The sequence below is a fragment of the Macaca mulatta genome, chromosome 4 (genome assembly GCF_049350105.2).
Source record: "Macaca mulatta isolate MMU2019108-1 chromosome 4, T2T-MMU8v2.0, whole genome shotgun sequence".
NCBI lineage: Eukaryota > Metazoa > Chordata > Mammalia > Primates > Cercopithecidae > Macaca > Macaca mulatta.
The window spans coordinates 18022595-18042639 of NC_133409.1; the positions used below are offsets into that span (position 1 = coordinate 18022595).

A 20045-nucleotide genomic window follows, 5' to 3' on the forward strand; every position below is an offset into this window, starting at 1 on the left:
AATAAAAACACTTGCTGTTAACCTCACAAAGGCAAATTATTTTCCCTACCACCTCCCACATGTAAGTTCTAAGTTGGTTTTTAATCCGACAAAAAAAAACTTTATGTTGTTTTATTCCATGGCAGGTTTTAAACCAAATCTCAAACACACACACACACATATATCATGCTCACACACATACACATGTGGAAAGTGAAAGATACTTAGTTGACATTCTAAATTCTGGGAAAAATCATCAAAATTATTTTGATGTTTATTTATTTAATTAAATTATATAATAAATATACTTGTTACCTCAATCACAGAATGATTTATTGTTAAAACTTCATAGATTTTTAACTTTCTCTCATAATAACTATGGTAAATTGTTTGCAGAGATCCATGATAATTCTTCCTATTTATATACTCACAGTCTTTGCCATGTAACTTAGCCACTCTTCCTATTGAGAAGTAGAGTCTGCTCCTTGCTTTAAGTCCAGGTTGGCATTGTGACTTGCTTTGACCAATAGAATGTGACAGAAATTACTTTATGATTTCTAAGCCTCAAGAGACCTTGCACCTTTCACTCTTTGCCTCTGAAGCAGTGAAGCCACAATGTGAAGGAGTTGAGATTCATCTCTTGTAGTTAGCATAGCCCAGCTGACAAGTACCACCCCCTGCCAGACATATGAGGTGGGCATCTTGCACCAGTTGGCTACAGAAATGAACCTGGATGAGACCAATAGAAGAACCATTCAGCTGAGCTCAGGCCAAATTTCTTATCAGAAAATCATGAGCAAATGCAATAGTTGTTGTTTTAAGCCATGACAGTTTGAGGTCATTAATTACAAAGTAATATAAAACTCATTCACTGACATATTAATGAATTATTTCAAGAGAAAAGTCAAGTGATTTCATAGGTGAAAGAAGATTATTTGGTTAATTTATCTTGAAACTGTTCGCCTCTTACAGGCAACTGCTTAATGGGGGTGGGGGGGAAGCAAAAATGTGTCTTTTTTGTTTAATAGTCCCAAAGTATGAAAAGCTGAAAATTTATTTAAAATATGAATATATTCTACTAAAGGGATAATTTTATCCTTTCTTTTTACCTGAAACTGTCAAGTAAAGATTCCACTTTTCTGCCCTTTGATTTTTAGGAACCTCTTTTTGTTTTGCTTGTTGACATTAAAAAAAAAAAATCACTATTGAAACTTACTAAGCAAAATGCTCCATTTGGCAAATTTCCCAGAATAATATCTATAAATGCATGTTTAGGCTACAAACTACAGTTTACTTGGCACCAGATAATTTGTCATACCTTCCCCCACCATACTCGTTTGTCTTCAAACATTAGTTAGATATGTTTAAATAATCACCAAATATAACTTTTGAATGGACAGTATAAAAAGGAGGTGAGGAGGAAAATAAAAGAAAACAAACTTTGAAACCTTCCTTAGCTGACTCCTACAGAGAGAAAAGCAGTGGGAGAGAGCATAGATATAGACATGGATATAGATATGAATACGTAGATATGTGTGAAATGATATGTGTGAAATATATAATGCAATTTATATTTGCAAGAGCAGCACGTTGTCAACCTGTGAACTGATAAATGCTGGCATGGAAATTGCTAAGATTTCTGGAGAAAAAAATAATAAATATTCTTTTTGCATGTAATGCTAAAATAAATTCCATGTGAACATGAATTGTCCAACAAAGAAAAATGTTAGAAGAAAGTAAATTTGAAAAAAAATTCTCAAAGTACAAAAATGATAAAGAAAAATTCAAAAATATTAACAATTTATATAAGCATAATTAAATGGCAAGTAGTTTGTGCAGAACCTCACTCTTTCAATTATTTCTTTATATTTTAATATCTGATAAAGTGATCAGTACTCATTACTCTTTCGTGTTATTTCTGGGTATAATCTTGTTATTTTTTTCCTATATTGATTTCAGAATCATATTGTTAGAAAGCACCAGCAACAAAATAACTATTAGTATTTTTGTTGGGATTGCATTCAATGTACTACTTTGCCTAGGAAGAATTGACATATTTATAGTGGTCCTTAATTATAATTTATAATTCTGCTTACCAAAAATCACCTATTCCAAGCTACCATTGTGTTACTCAGTAATAACTTAAAATTTTATTTGTGCTTTATTTTTTAATGTTGATCTTGGCATTACTTATTTGGTTTATTCTTAGATATCTGGGGGTTTTTTGGTAATATCTTAAATTTGATCTTTATCATTTCTTCTAGGTGGTTGTTCTTTCAGAAACTCGTTTGACAAATACTCATTGAGCATTTATTAAGTTCCAGTCACTGTCTTAGGAACCAGAGATACAAAAGTGAACAAAGCAGACAGAAATCCTTGACTTTATGTCATGGCGGGGAAGATAGAAAATAATCAAGATTTATAATTCCAGTATGTTAGTATGTAAATATAAGTAGGTTAGGTAAAAGGAAGTGCTGAAAAGTAACAAATGGAGGTAAAAAGTGTCAAGACATAATCTGAAATTTTGAAAATTTAGATATGAACAAGAAAGACCTCACTGAACTGACACATAAAAAGCTTAACAAAAGGTGGAAGCAAGTCACATGCTTATCTGGGGTGGGGCATTCCAAGGAAAGAATACGACTTAAGCCCTGTAGTGGAATGTGGCTGATGTTCTCAGGAATACAGAGGAGGGGAAAACTGGGGAGATCAAAGAAGATGGTCAGAGAGCTATCAGGGGGAGAGGGAGGCTGCAGTTCACTCGGGACCTTGTAAAAATTGTGTATATACACACATATATACATATATATGAATATATAAATATAAATATACATATTTAAATATATGTTATATTTAATTAAATTTATATGTATTTGTATACTTTTTGAAGTTTGAATTGATTGTTTATATGTATAGCCTCATATGTAGGCAATTTTTTTGAATATTTTAAAAGCAGGCTATATTTTCCATTTTTACCACAGACAGTTTTCTATTTTCTCTGTAGAATTTACGAAATATATAGATAGACAGGCAGATAGGCAAATGGGAAGATAGATCTATGATAGGTGATAGATGGATGGACAGATAGAAAATTACTTCATTAAATGTTAAACGTCTTTAACATCTTTATTGTTTAGTCTTTATTGTTGAGTAGGAAAGTAATGATTTATTATACTACTTTCTATTTCTCCTTGCATCTTGCATCTTGCATAATTTCTGTTTTGTAGATGCTACTACTGTCATATTTGGTGCATAAATATATATATATAACTGTCTATTTTCAATGTGAATGGTTCTCTTTATCATTATGAAGTGCCCGTTGGACTGATATTAAGATTGCAACTCCTATATTTTTTGTGTGTATATTTGCATTTGTTGGCATACCTTTACCCATCCCTTTTTAATTTATTACTTTTTAACATTTCTAAATCTCTCTTTTTTTTTTTTTAAGTGACTATCCAGTATAAAGAAAAATGTTAGGTGTTTGTTTGGTTGGTTGGTTGGTTTTGTCTGACACCAAATCTGAGGCTACTTCTTCTCCCATAGTGTTTCCAGTTACCCTTTGGTTAGCTGAAGTTTATCCTATTGAAGTTCCTTCCATAGGAGTCATGGGAATAATACTTCCTTAGATATTATGCAAAATTCTCTTCATGCAGTATTCATACTAGCATGACAACTTGATTAGATATAAATCTCACATCTACTTCTACCATTAACAGAATGTTGGTGTCTCCTCAAAATTCTTATGTTGAAACCTAATCCCTGATGTGATGATATTAGGATGCAGGGTCTTTGGGACGTAATTAGGTCACAACGGTAAAACCCTCATGAATGGGATTAGTGCCCTTCTAAAAAAAGGGCCCCAGAAAGCTCCTCTGTTCCTTCTGCTATATGAAGACACAGCAAGAAGGTACTGTCTATGAACCAAAAGGAGAGGCCTCACCAAAAAAATTAATCTGATCCCACTTTGATCTTAGAGTTGGCAACCTCTAGAACTTTGAGACATAAATTCTTTTGTTTTTAAGCCAACGAGTATGGCACTGTCTTTTAGGATCCTAAAGGGACTAAGGCAACTTCCTTTGAGGATCTTGTAGGTTCTCTTGCAATAAATGTCACTCTTGCAAAGTCTGTGGACAGCCTGAATTTTCTCAACACATAGATGCTTGATGTTTTTTGCCTGCCTGTCCAAAGAATTTGTTCTCTACATTTGATGTCCAATATATTTACTAGTTCAAATCTCAATATCAATTTTGGAGGTTAAATTTGCAGTATATGGTGCAAAGTGCATTATTATATTTAGACTGAAGTTTTTTGAATTGTTAAACTCTTAAGCTCTGCATTAGCTACTATATTTTGTTAGATTGGATGAATAGAAGACAAATCTTCAAGTCTGAACAAACAAAACACCTTGATAACTTCAGGGCTGATACGATACTGTCTAACTCTTCATTACCATTAATTACCCCTGAAACTACTGAGATTGATATATGCTGTGTAATTGGGCCTTATTTCTGGCAGACCATGTCAAACTGAAACCTTTAAAGAAAATCACATAAATTCCAGAGGAGATTTGCATGATTACTGCATGAATACGTTTCCTGTATTTAATTGTTATATTTTGAAGAATGAGATTTATCTTAATGTGTCTGAATTCATGTTATAATCAGTTGCATTAACCTGGGCTCATAATTTTGATTTTATAGCAATAGTGCAATGTACTGAAGACGGTCTTTTAGGTAATGGTAATCATATGCCATTTCCTAAACCTGTAGCCTTTTAGCTTTTAAAGGTGTAGGTTCTCCCACTCCCAATAGGTTAAGAAGTAGATCCTAATAACAAAATGATGAGTCTAGAAAGCAGACCTATTTGAAACAATCAGTGAGGCCCTATTTATCTACAAAGGAATAAATACAACATTGTACACTCACACGCTATAATTTTGACTTTTTTTTTTTCTCTTTTCTAGTCTTATCTGTTCTGCTTTGCCGTCTCCCTCACTTGGGAACTGTACTTGATGAGTTGGGGTCCAGGCTACATATCCTGGCTCAGTGTCACATATACCTCAACAGCCCATGAGTCACTCTCTTGTTTCTTGGAAAGAGAAGGCTGGCTTGTTTAACTGTCAACTTGGTGAACTCCCACGGTTCCCCAGAGCATTAGCTGAAAGAAAATCTCTTTGCAACAACCATTCCCTAGCCAACACTAACATAATGGAGAGCATGTAAACAGTTGGCTGGACTGATTGTTACAGGGGTTGAAGCAAAGCAAGAGTGGCTTTCACTCAGACAATGGAATCTTCACTCTATATGCAAATTTCCTGGCTTCCATTTCTGGGACTGTTCACACTTCAGAGTGTGCAGTCTCAAAATGTGCTAATGCTCCTCACAAGGCCCAGAGCACAGAACTCTCAGGTCACTACCACAGGACTTCAATTTCACTGACTTCGGGTGACCTGTGCTTCAAAGCAAGAGCTAAACTCCAGAGCTGAATTTGTTAGGAGTTATTTGCTGTACACCCCTCCCTTTCAAGACTCTCCTAAATGGGTTTAATTCTAGCTTTACCATGGCTTTTGGCAGACGAAGTGAACATTAGGGATCTCAAAAATATGTAGTTAATTATATATTACTGTGAAGTACTATGCCGAGGAATGATCATAATGTCTTCCAAACTATGTACCACTATTTGAACATAACAATAGAAAACACATAAAAATGCGTGGATGTGAGAGAGTGATGCCAGGTTTGGCTTTTGTGTTGTCAATCTTTTAATGTAAAAATATAACAGAAAAGATTGTGATTGAAACTTTTAAATTTCATGTTTTTCTTTCTCCCAGTAGTAAACTGTCAATGTTGAGAAAGCGTCCAATTTTGTTTTAAGATAAACTACAACAAATTTACCAGCACGGTCAGATTCTGACTCTGTCATTTGCTTTGACAGCAGAGATCTAAATCCAAAATGATAAAGTGCTTCTTTTTCATCTTCTGGCTGTAATTGTAAGTGATAATAACTGAATGCTACTCATATTACAGTGAGTGTCTATATGTATATTTTCTTTAGTTCTTTGGGCATAAAGTATCCCTTAACTCCAGAGATTTTGCAAATGTCTTTATAAATGTATTAGATTTTGTTTTGTATATAGTTACAGAAATCTTGAGGTGGTGTTTATATAATTAAAAATATTTTATTGTAAGGGGAATATTTAAGTGACTCAGATGTTTCCACAGTTATTAGATATCATGGGGAAGATTCCAAATGGCTGAAAATATGTTTTAATAAAACACATAGTGTTTGTTATGAGGAACCAGATTTTTCAGATATTAAATTTGTATCACTTAAATATGCTAAATATAAAATTATTAGCTTTATTCTATAAGTGAATAAATATTTCATAAGGTTCTATCACATGCCAGATACTTGGAAGAGTGCTAAAGAATCAATGATCTGAGCTACCGTATGTACTGAGAATGGATTATCTTACAAGAATCCTTATAAGGCCAATATCCCTGATGAACATCCATATGAAATCCTCAATAAAATACTGACAAACCAAATCCAACAGCACATCAAAAAGCTTATCCAGCACAATCAAGGTGGTTTCATCCCTGGGATGCAAGGCTGGTGCAACATATGCAAATCAATGAACGTAATTAATCCATCACATAAACAGAACCAATGACAAAAACCACATTAATATCTCAGTAGATGCAGAAAAGGCCTTCGATAAAATTCAACACCGCTTCATGCTAAAAACTCTCAATAAACTAGGTATCGATGAAACGTATCTAAAAATAATAAGACCTATTTATGACAAATCTACAGCTAATATCATACTGAATGGGCAAAAGCTGGAAGCATTCCCTTTGAAAACCGACAAAAGACAAGGATGCCCTCTCTCACCACTCCTATTCAACATAGTTTTGGAAGTTCTGGACAGGGCAATCAGGCAAGAGAGAGAAATAAGTGATATTCAGAAAGGAAGTGAGGAAGTAAAATTGTCTCTGTTTACAGACAACATGATTGTGTATTTACAAAACCCCATTATCTCAGCCCAAAATCTTCTTAAGCTGATAAGCAACTTCAGCAAAGTCTCAGGATACAAAATCAGTGTGCAAAAATCATAAGCATTCCTATACACCAATAATAGACAAACAGAGAACTAAATAATGAGTGACCTCCCATTCACAATTGCTACAAAGAGAATAAAATGCCTAGGAATACAACTTACAAGGGATGTGAAGGACCTCTTCAAGAACTACAAACCACTGCTCAAAGAAGTAAGAGAGGACACAAACAAATAGAAAAAAATTCCATGCTCATGTATAGGAAGAATCAATATCATGAAAGTAATTTATAGATTCAGTGCTATCCCCATCAAGCTATCAGTGACTTTCTTCACAGAATTAGAAAAAAAATACTTTAAACTTCATATGGAACCAAAAAAGAGCCTGTATAGCCAAGATAATACTAAGCATAAAGAACAAAGCTGGAGGCATCGTGCTACCTGACTCAAACTATGCTACAAGGTGACAGTAACCAAAAGAGCATGGTACTGGTACCAAAACAGATATATAGACCAATGGAACAGAATAGAGCCCTCAGAAATAACACCACACATCTACAGCCATCTGATTTTTTGGCAAACCTGACAAAAACAAGCAAGGGGGAAAGGATTCCCTATTTAATACGTGGTGTTGGGAAAACTGGCTAGTCGTATGCAGAAAACTGAAACTAGACCCCTTCTTACACCTAATACAAAAATTAACACGAGATGGATGAAAGACTTAAATGTAAGACCTGAAATCATAAAAACCCTAGAAGGAAACCTAGGCAATACCATTCAGAACATAGGCTTGGGCAAAGACTTCATGACTGAAACACCAAAAGCAATGGTAACAAAAGCCAAAATTGACAAATGGGATCCAATTAAACTAAAGAGCTTCTGTCATCAAAAGAAACTAGCATCAGAGTGAACAGGCAACCTACACAATGGGAGAAAAATTTTGCAATCTATCCATCTGACAAAGGGCTAATATCCAGAATCTACAAGGAACTTAAACACATTTACAAGAAAAAAAAAAATGCCATCAAAAAGTGGGCAAAGAATATGGGCAGACACTTCTCAAAAGAAGACATTTATGTGGCCAACAAACACGAAAAAAAGCTCATCATCACTGGTCATTAGAGAAATGCAAATCAAAACCACAATGAGATACCATTTCCCGCAAATTAGAATGGCAATCATTAAAAAGTCTGGAAACAATAGTTGCTGGTGAGGATGCAGAGAAATAGGAATGCTTTTACACTGTTTGTGGGAGCGTAAATTAGTTCAACCATTGTGAAAGACAGTGTGGTGATTCCTCAAGAATCTAGAACCAGAAATAGCATTTGACCCAGCAATCCCATTACTGGGTATATACCCAAAGAATTATAAATCATTCTACTATGAAGACACAGGCACACATATGTTTATTGCAGCAGTGTTCACAATAGCAAAGACTTGGAACCAATCCAAATGCCCATCAATGATAGACTGGATAAAGAAAATGTGACACATATATACCATGGAATACTATGCAACCATAAAAAAGGATAAGATCATGTCCTTTGCAGAGACATGGATGAAGCAGTTTCCACATCATTCTCAGCAAACTAACACAGACACAGAAAACCAAACACTGCATGTTCTCACTCATGAAAACACATGGCCACAGGGAGGGGAACATCACACACTGGGGCCTGTTTGGGGGTGGGGCGCTGGGGGAGGGATAGCATTTGGAGAAATACCTAATGTAGATGATAGGTTGATGGGTGCAGCAAACCACCATGGCATGTGCATACCTATGTAACAAATCTGTATGTTTTGCACATGTAAAATATTTTTTTTAAAAAAGCAAATTGACACATATGTTAAATTTTATTTAAAAATAAATAAGCTGCAGTTTTTTAAAAAAGACAGTGCAGTACTTTATTTGCTATGGAAAATAAAAAGATGAAGAGTTGATTTTCTCCCTCAAACACTCTAACATTACTAGGAGAGATAAAGTGTGCAAATGGCAAGCACAATACAAAGCAGAGCACGATCCCACCAAAAGAGAGGTGCCGCGCTCAGACATTAGAGAAATTAAAGGACATTTCAGGCTATAGGGACAGAACTGATTTCATTGCCAGTTAAACCAGGTCTTTAAAGGACCAGTAAAAGATTCAAATAGATGGAGATGAGTCCAGGGAATAAGTATTTTTGGCAGATGGAATAGCATGAAAATTACTTTTAGTTGGCCAAACCACATATAGAGGATTATAGTCAATTATGGGTAACTGATCTTTATAAAAAATATTCCAGATTGAAACACATACAGAGTAAGGTGAGGTGAGATTATTTAAAACTATGTCATTTTGTGAATGGATGATCTAGAATAGAAGACAATTAATTAAGAAAGACATGATAGTTGTGTTCACATCCTTGAAAGTCAGTAATGCGAGAGAGGAATTAGCCATACTCTGAATGTGATAGAAGCAGAGCCAAAACCAATTGTAGAAACTATAAGATCAACTTCAACATAAGAAATAAGTATCTTAACAGTAAAAACTATTAGAAAATGGGAAGGGATGGCTTCAGAAGGAAGATTTTCAAGCAAGGCAGTGTGTATAGTGGGCAGAGCCTCACTGCCAAAGAACAATTCTCACAATCTGCATAACCATTATGAGCTACTTAAACTTAAGCTTCTGTTAAAGCTCATTTCTAAAATGGGAAAATTCATTAAATATCTACCTCATAGGGCTATTTTAAGTGTGTGCTTCACCTCTAAAGTGCCTGGAATATCATAAATGATGTGATACCATTTGGTCCTGTGTCCCCACTGAAATCTCACGTCAAATTTTAATCTCCACCGGTCAGAGGAGGGACCTGGTGGGAGGTGATTGGATCATGGGGGCAGATTTCCCCCTTGCTGTTCTCATGACACTGGGTGAGTTCTCAAGAGATCTGATGGTTTAATAACATGTGACACTTCCCCCTTCACTCTCTCTCTCCTGCTGCAATGTGAAGAAAGTGTTTGCTTCGCCTTCACCTTCTGCCTTGACTGGAAGGAAGTTTCCTGAGGCCTCCCAGTCATGCTTTCTATTAAGCCTGTGGAACTGTGAGTCAATTAAACCTCTTTTCTTCATGATTACCCAGTCTCAGGTAGCTCTTTATAGCAGTGTGAGAAGGGACTAATACAAATACTTTATAAATTTAGCAAATTAATGGGTGGGCAATCTCTCAATAGCTATTATAGATGTAGATTAGAACACAAAATGCAAGTTTATATTTCAAGTTGCGTTTCTCTCTAATTTTTTGTCTCTAACACTTTGCTTCTAAAGCAAAAAGTAATTCTTCAGGTAAACAATATTTTACCTTAGAGTTTCTGCTGGGAATCTGCAAGTAATTGTCATAAAAGCTTAATTTTTCACCCCTTGGTCCTCTGGTGCTCAATATGTGACTATTAAGCCCTTGAAATGTAAATAGTGTGAATTAAGATATCCCTCAGGTGTGAAATATATACTGAATTTCAAAGATTTGGTACAAATAAAACGGTGCTGTGGCTAGAGTGGAGTGAGGCTGGCTGAGAGTAGTAGGGAATGATGAGGGAAGGTGGGCTAGAGTTAGGTTTTGTGATGATCTGGGACATAAATAGTAATTTGAATTTTATTCTGTTGGAATGGGAAGTTACTCTAGGGCTAGGATGATTAGAATATAGATATTTTTGTGTTTATCTGGAATCTAGACTGTAAAAGCCAATTTGTAAAGAATAAGCCCTAAAGGTATAGCAAGTCACAAATCATGTGACTTCAAAGCATGAAAGAAATGACATGGTTTGAGCTAAATTGTATAAAAATTTATCTCAGTCTTCTTGAGTTAAACAAGAAAGATTAGGCTTAGATTAAAGTTAGTTTAGGCTTGTATTAAAGTGGTATTAGGGAAGTGATAAAAAGTGGGTGTAGAATATATGTTCCAGCATTTGCTAGATTAGTTTACATGTGAATTATACATATCCACATTATGCGTGGATTACATGTGCAATGTAGAGGAAGAAAGATGAGTTAAGAATACCTTTTGAGGTTTCTGGCCTGAGTGCATCATGGTGCCATTTACTGAGAGCGAAAGGACTGAGAGAAGAGCAATTTTTGGATTATCATTATTATCGTTATTTGATAGTTGCATATTTAGATTCACCAAATAAAGTTGTGCTGATTATCAGGGTTGAGACTAGGGTGAGGTGAGTCTGGCACTTCCATTGGAAGTAAAATTTAAGGGATCACCAAAAATCTCAGTAATTGAAAGAAATAATATTTTAGCGTAATATTTTAAAAAGATTTTTTAAAGTAAAAAAATGCAAAAAAGTTACCAAGAAAATATTCAAAATGTATGTAAACACAGGATCAATAACAGTGCTATGCAGTCATACCAGAGCTCGAGGCAAAAACGGTTTGTAATTGACATTTTTTAAAATTACACTGAAATATTTAATGTATGTAATATTAAATAAGTATTAGTTAATATTTAATTGCATCACCCTTATCAGCCTAATCCTGACCCTGCTGATTGCACACTGCACAAATAGAAAGGACAGTGTTCCACTGTAGTTTATGTGAATGGTGTGCCAAGAGTTGGACTGGACACAACCTCCATGATGCTGACTGGTGGACCTGTGTGTAGACTAAAACCTTCCTAAAACAAAAAAGCATTAATATGTTATATCCTTAGACTATATATTATAGACTTTGAAAAAACCTACTAAAACAGCATCTAGTTCATTATGAAATATCTTCATATATGATATATATGTTATATATGTGCACACACATATAAACATACATTTACACACACACACACACACACACATATATATAGACAGAGAGAGAGAGGGAAAAAGAGAGAGAGAATCAAGAAATAGTACTGTATAACCTGCTTCTTGATTTCTAACTCTGTATCAGGCACTGTGCCAAATATTTTGTATGTATTTAATATATATGACAACACTGAAAGATAGATGCTTTTATCTTCATAAATGAAAATGCTAAGACTCGGTAAAAGTCAAATCTTTTGACCAAAGTATCATAATTGGTCAGTGGCAGATATGAGATACTTAGTCAGATGTGTCTGAATCTACAATCCGTGCTCCAATCTCCCAAAGAGCTTTGATGTGATTTTCCATGTCTTCTCTAAGAAACTAAAAATGAATTTCAACCCTAACAGCAATCAAAGTTTTGTACATCAATTTGGCATCGGTATATGTGAAGTAAGCATTTAAATAATCAAAGGATTTTATTATTTTAAATATTTTAAAAATCTATCATGTAAATAATGTTTTAAGGACTAGTTAATAATATAGCCAGAAAAATCTAGTTTTCCAAAAGTGCGCATGCAACTCATATGTAAACCCTGGGGCTCAATAATCATGAACATAAGAGAAAAAACCTAGTATATTTGATGTGTAATGAATAGTGTAAATTTTTATGAAATAAATGTTCAAAAATCAATGGTCCCCATATATATAAAACATATCAAAGGAATTAGTAAAAGGAAATCCATATAAAGTGACTGAGAATCTGCTTAGCAAGAAATATACAAAACCACCATCAATGAATGCATGAATCCTACTGAGCAACATAAAGGAACACTTGAAGAGTTCGCGGTGCTATTCAAGTCTCACACAACAGTCTTTCATATTATAAAGTCAAGTTCCTGAATTTGATGTGGTAATTCAATCCTGCCACAATTCATTGTTGGGAAATATGATAAAGAGATTTTATAATTTAATCTGAAATGGAAGTTATGATTATAGGCAGAAAAGTTCTAGAAAAACAAGAGGGTCATGCACCAACAAATATTATTAATATCTGCATTACATTTCTAGCATTTTATAATTTCAGAATGTTGCTTACACAAATGCAGTCATATATATGTAATCTTTTGGAATCGTTTTTTCACTCAGCATATTTTCCTGGAGATTTGTCTAGGTTGTTGCATGTATCAATAATTTCTGCTTATTTTTTCTTTATCATGAGTAAAGCTGCTATGAACATATGTGTATAGGTTTTTGTGTGACTACAAGTTTTCATTTCTTTGAGTTAAAATGAGTTTTCACTTCAAGAACACAATTGCTAGGTCACATGATAACTGCATATCTTACAGAGTGGCTATACCATTTTACATTTCCACTGGCAATGAATAAGTGATCCAGTTTACCTTCATCCTCAGCAGCAATTTAGAAATGCAGCACAAATTAGGGATTGACAAACGTTAGTGAAGGGAGGAGAGTGGGAAGGTGAGTATATGTATACAAGGGCAACATAAGGAATCCTTGTGGTGAGACTATTGTGTATTTCTACAGTACTAAGGGATACACAGACTCATACGTATGATAAAATTGCATAGAGCTAAATAAACACACTGACAATGAGTGCAAGTAAAATTGAGGAAATCTGAATAAGATTTGTGGATTGTATTAAGTTTAACATCTTTGTTGTGATATCTGACTATAGTTTTGCAAAATATTGTTAGGGAAAACTGAGTAAAAGGTACATGAGACCTCTATCATATCTTACAACGGCATGTGAATCTGCAATTATATAAAACATTTTCACTTGAAAGTGTATAACACAATTACATTTATTAAAGATGTGTGCTATTATTGCAGGAGTAGATATATAACAGTAGAACAGAATACTGAGTCTGAATTTAGCATATAGTGAAGATTATATTTCAAATAACTGAGGACAGGATTAGTGTTCAGTAAAACAAGCTATCCATTTAAGAATAGCTAGTGCCAATAAAGATAGTTATATCCCAACATTATAAATTATAAATTCATTCCATAAAATAGATTATAATTTATTATTTATTTATTAAAGATATTAAATATTCACTGGAGATCAAAATATGCTAAGAAAATTCAGGTGATGATTTTTTAAATTGTAGGATGTGAAATGACTTCTATTGCATGGCACCAAAGCAAGAAGTGAGAAAGCAGAAAACACATTTACATATTTAAATATAAAGATTTACGCTTCATATAGTAAAAAGTAAATGAATAAAGAAATTAATACCTCAAAAAATAGCACAAGAATTACATGGGTACTTCATAATTAGAAAATATCCATTTTCATATGTGATCAGAAAAACACAAATTAAACGAATTAATGAGGTTCCATTGTTACTCTTATGTAACAGATTAGAAGATTTTTATTTCCAGTATTGGTAAGGCTATGAAAGACAATCGATTTAATGTATTGTTTTTGAGTTTATAAATAGGTATTACTTTTAGAAAGGGTCATCTGGGAATACAGCTAAGAAAGGTACATGTGTCAACCTGAAACTTCTCTTTAATTTGTTTAATATGAGTTCGTGGAGATCTAATACTCTTAAACAATAGAGTTAGCTGTATTAGTGGATACTCAAGCATCCTAAAATATCATTTTGAATTTCCAGTCAGATAAAACTAATCCATGTGATTAGGACCTATTTGATTTAAATAAGAGACTAAAAATGTGCTGTTTGTCTTTCAGTTCAAACAATTAGATTTGACAAATAGCTTCTGCAAAGCACTATATCATTGATGTGGGAATGAAAAAAATCGTAATAAATCTTATTTCAGAGAGTTTAATATAGAATCAAGAAAACAGGATATAGCTGATGTAAATAATTAGAAAATATCTTACATCATAATAGCAAATATGAAATAATGTAATGGTATCCTTTACACTGGCACAAGACAAGGATACCCTCTCTCACCATTCCTACTCGACATAGTATAGACGTTCTGGCTAGGACAGTTAGGCAAGAAAAAGAAGTAAATGGTATTCAAATAGGAAGAGAGGAAATCAAATTATACCTATTTGAAGATGGCATGATCCTATATCTAGAAAACCCCATCACCTCAGTCAAACTGCTTCTTCAGCTGATAAGCAACTTTAGCAAAGTCTCAGGATATAAAATCAATGTGCAAAAATTGCTAGCATTCCTATTCACAAACATCAGTCAAGCCAAGAGCCAAATCATGAATGAATTCCCATTCTCAATTGCCTCAAAAAGAATAAAATACCTAGGAATACAGTGAAAATGGTGTATTAATTCATTTTCACACTGTTATATTACCTGAGGCTGGTTAATCTATAAATGAAGAGGTTTAATTGACTCACAGTTCTTCATGACTGGGAAGGCCTCAGGTAACTTACACTCATGTCGGAAAGCAAATGGGAAGCAAGGTACATCTTACATGTCAGCAGGAGAGAGAGAGCATGCAGGGGAAACTGCCACTTTTAAGCCATCAGATCTTGTGGGAACTCCCTCACTATCATGAGAACAGCATAGGGGAAACTGCTCCCATGATGCAATCACCCCCCATCAGGTCCCTCCCTTAACATCTAAGGATTAACAGTTCGAGTTGAGATTTGAGTGGGGACACAGAGCCAAAACTTATGCCACTCCTGACCCCTCCCAAATCTCATATCATTTTCACATTTCATAACCAATAACCAATGATGCCTTCCCAACAGTCCCCCAAAGTCAACTCATTCCAGCATTAATTCAAAAGTCCAAGTCCAAAGTATCATCTGAGAGAAGACAAGTCTCTTCTGCCTATGAGACTGTAAAATGAAAAAAAAGTTAGTTAGTTCCAAGATACGATGGGGATACAGGCATTGGGCAAATGTTTTCATTCCAAATGGGAGAAATTGGCCAAAACAAAGGGGTCACAGGTCCCATGCAAATCTGAAACCTGACAGGGCACTCATTAGATCTTAAAGCTTCAAAATAATCACCTTTGACCCTGTGTCTCATAACTAGGACACACAGATACAAGGGGTGAGCTCCCAAGGCCTTGGAAAGCTCCACCCCTCTGGTTTTGCAGGATACAGCCCCTGCAGCTGCTTTCATGGGCTGACATTGAGTGTCTGCGGCTTTTTCAAGCACATGCCGCAAGCTGTTGGTGGATCTACCATTCTGGGGTCTGGAGAATGGTGACCCTCTTCTCACAGCTTCACTAGAGAGTACCCCAGTGGGGGCTCTGTATGGGGGCTTCAACACAAATTTCCCCTCTGCATTTCTCTAGTAGCTGTTCTCCATCAGGGCTCTGCTTCTGCAGCAGACTTCTGCCTGGATATCCAGGTATGTCTGAATAACCTCTGAAATCTAGGAGGAGGCTTCCAAAGGTTAACTCTTGTCTTCTGTGTACCCACAGGCCCAACACCACATGGAAGGTGCCAAAGCTTGGGTATTTCACCCTCTGAAGCAATGGCCTGAGCTGTATCTTGGCCCCTTTTAGCCATGGCTGGAACTGGAGTGATTGGGACACAGGGTGCCATGGGCTAAAACTGCACAGAGCAGCAGAACGCTGGGCCCAGTCCATGAGGTCATTTTTCCCTCCTAGACTTCCAGGCCTGTGATGGTGAGAGGGGCTGCCATGAAGGTCTCTGGCATGCCCTGGAGACATTTTCCCCATAGCCTTGGCAATTAACATTTGACCCCTCCTTACATATGTAAATCTGTGCAGTCACCTTTAATTCCTCCCAGTAAATAGGTTTTTCTTTTCTACCATACGGTCAGGCTGCAAATTTTCCATACCTTTATGCTCTGCTTCCCTTTTAAACATAAGTTCCAATTTCAAACCATTTCTTTGTGAATACATATAACTGAAGGCTTTCAGAATAAGCCAGGTCACATTTTGAATGCTTTGCTACTTGGAAATTTATTCTGCCAGATACCTAAATTATCCTTCTCAAGTTGACAGTTCCACAGATCTCTAGAGCAGGTGCTAAATGCCACCAGTCTCTTTGCTAAAGTATAACATAAGTGACCTTTACTCCAGTTCGCAGTAGGTTCCTCATCTCCATCTGAGGCCACCTCAGCCTGGACGCCATTGTTGATATCACTATCAGCATTTTGGTTAAAACCATTCAACAAGTCTAGAAATTCCAAAAATTTCCCACATCTTCCTGTCTTCTTCTGAGCACTCCAGACTGTTCCAACCTGTGCCTGTTACCCAGTTCCAAAGTTGCTTCCACATTTTCAGGTTATCTTTACAGAGTGCCTCACTCTGTTGGTACCAATTCTCTGTATTAGTCCATTTTTACACTGCCATAAAGATATTGCCTGAGAGTGAGTAATTTACAAACAAAAGAGGTTTAATTGACTCACAATTCTGCATGACTGAGGAGACCTCAGGACATTTACGGTAGTGGCAGAATATGAAGGGGAAGCAAGGCACATCTTACATGTTGGTAGGAGAGAGAGAGTGTGCAAGTGAAACTGCCACTTTTACACCATCAGATTTTGTGAAAACTACCTCACTATTATGAGAACAGCATAGGGGAAACTGGCCCCATGATCCAATCACCTCCCACCGGGTCCCTCCCTCAAAACCTGGGGATTACAATTTTAGATAAGATTTGGGTGAAGATACAGAACCAAACAATATCACAAGGGAAGTGAAGGACCTCTACAAGGAGAAATACAAACTGCTGCTCAAAAATGTCAGAGATGAAACAAACAAATGGAAAAGCATTCTGTGCTCACAGATAGGAAGAATCAATATCGTGAAAACAGCCATACCGTCCAAAGCAATTTATAGACTCAAAAATAGTTGCACTAAACTACCATTGATATTCTTCACAGAACTGGAAAAAAACTTTTAAAATTCATATAGAACCAAAAAAAGAAAAAAAAAAAAAAGCCCAAATCATCAAGGCAATCCTAAGCAAAAAGAACAAGGCTGGAGACATCATGCTACCTGACTTCAAACTATACTATAGGACTACAGTAACCAAAATAGCATGGTACTCGTGCAAGAATAGACACATAGACCATTGTAACAGAAAAGAGAACCCAGAAATAAGACCACACACTTTTAACTATCTGAAGTTCAACAATCTGACAAAAACAAGCAATGGGGAAAGGATTCCGTGTTCAATAAATCTTGCTCGGATAACTGTCTAGCCATATGCAGAAAATTGAAACTGGACCCCTTCTTTACACTACACACAAAAAATCAACTCAAGATGAATTAATGACTTAAATGTAAAACCCCAAACTGTAAAAACTCTAGAAGAAAACCTAGGCAATGCCATTCAGGATATAGGCAAAAATTTCTTGACTAAGACACAAAAAGCAATTGCAACAAAAGCAAAAATTAACAAATGAGATCTAATTAAACTAAAGAAATTCTGCATAGCAAAAGAAACTATCAACAGAGTAAACAGCTAACCTACAGAACGGGAAAAAATTTACACTATGCTTCTTACAAAGGTCTAATATCCAATGTCTATAAGAAATTTTTTAAAAAATTACAAGAAAAAAGAAACCACTCCATTAAAAGGTAGACAAAGTATAGGAACAGACAGTTTTCAAAAGAAGACATGCAATGTGGCCAACAATCATATGAAAAAAAGCTCAAGATGGCTAATCATTAGATAAATGCAAATCAAAACCACAATGAGATACCATCTCACACCAGTAAGAAGTCAAAAAGTAACAGTTGCAGACAGGTTATATAGAAAAACGAATGCTTTTACGTTGTTGGTGGGAGGGTATATTAGTTCAAACATTGTGGAAGGCACTGTGGCAACTCCCCAAAGACCTACAGACAGAAATACTATTTGACCCAGCAATTGCGTTACTGGGATATACCCAAAGGAATATAAATCATTCTATTATATAGATATGTGCATGCATATGTTCTTTGCAGCACTATTTGCAATAGCAAATACATGGAATCAGCCTAATGCACATCAGTAATAGACTGGATAAATAAAATGTGGTATATATACACCATGGAATACTATGCAGCCATAAAAAGGAATGATATTTTGCCTTTTGAGGCAATATGGATGGAGCTACAGGCTATTATCCTTAGCAAGCTAACACAGGAACAGTAAACCCAATACCGCATGTTCTCACTTATAAGTGGGACCTAAATTATGAGAACAAATGAACACATAGAAGGGAATGATGCACATTGGGGCTTATTGGAAGGTGGAGGGTGAAAGGTGGGAGAGGATCAGGAAAAAAAACTAATGACAACAAACTCCCATGACACATGTTTACCTATGTGACAAACCTGCACATCCTGCACGTGTACCCCTGAACTTAAAATAAAAGTTACAAAAGGGCCGGGTACAGTGTCTCACGCCTGTAATCCCAGCACTTTGGGAGGCCAAGGCAGGTGGATCATGAGGTCAGGAGATTAAGACCATCCTGGCTAACACGTGATACCCCGTCTCTACTAAAAATACAAAAAATTAGCCAGGCATGGTGGCAGGCACCTGTAGTCCCAGCTACTTGGGAGGCTGAGGCAGGAGAACAGTGTAAACCTGGGAGGCAGAGCTTGCAGTGAGCCGAGATTGTGCCACTGTACTCCAGCCTGGGTGACAGAGTGAGATTCTGTCTTAAAGAAAAAAAAAAAAAAGGAAAAAAAAAAAAAACCTAATGAATCTGGGACAGATATTCATAATGTATTGTTACTTTGTTGACATTGTGGAGGGAAGTGTGACATTAAAAATCAGTTTCAAAAGCTTGAATTATTGTCCCACTACACTAGTGGGACAATAATTATCATCTCTGAGAATTGAGATTGCTGCCAATTTTTTCTTCTTCTCACTGACCTATGGTTTCTAATTCCCATAATTAAAATGCCATCTTAATAAATATGTAGTGCTCACTTTGACAGCACATGTACTAAAATTTAAATGGTACAGAGATTACCACGACCCATGTGAAAGGGTGACATACAAATTTGTGAAGCGTTTACATTATCAATAATCACCTGGAACTGAATGGGCTAAATGTCCCAATTAAAAGGCACAGAATGGCTAGTGAATAAAGAAGCACGACCTAACAATATGCTCTCTTCAAGAGACCCATAGGCTCAAAGTAAGGGGATGGATTAAATCTGCCAAGTGAATGGAAAACAGAAAAAAGCATAAGTTGCTATTCTAATTTCACACAAAACAGACTTTAAACCAACAATGGTTAAAAAAAAGGACATTAAATAAACATAAAGGTTTAATTTAACAAGATGTAACTTTTCTAA

The 20045-nt window shown here is 35.6% G+C and overlaps 1 non-coding gene across 1 annotated transcript; it reads left to right on the forward strand.

Annotated features, from left to right (window-relative positions):
* The first annotated feature begins 19666 nt into the window (after positions 1 to 19666).
* Positions 19667 to 19770, forward strand: LOC114677842 (U6 spliceosomal RNA). Its single transcript, XR_003729275.2, has one exon. It is a non-coding gene; the product is annotated as a U6 spliceosomal RNA (small nuclear RNA).
* The last annotated feature ends 275 nt before the right edge of the window (positions 19771 to 20045 follow it).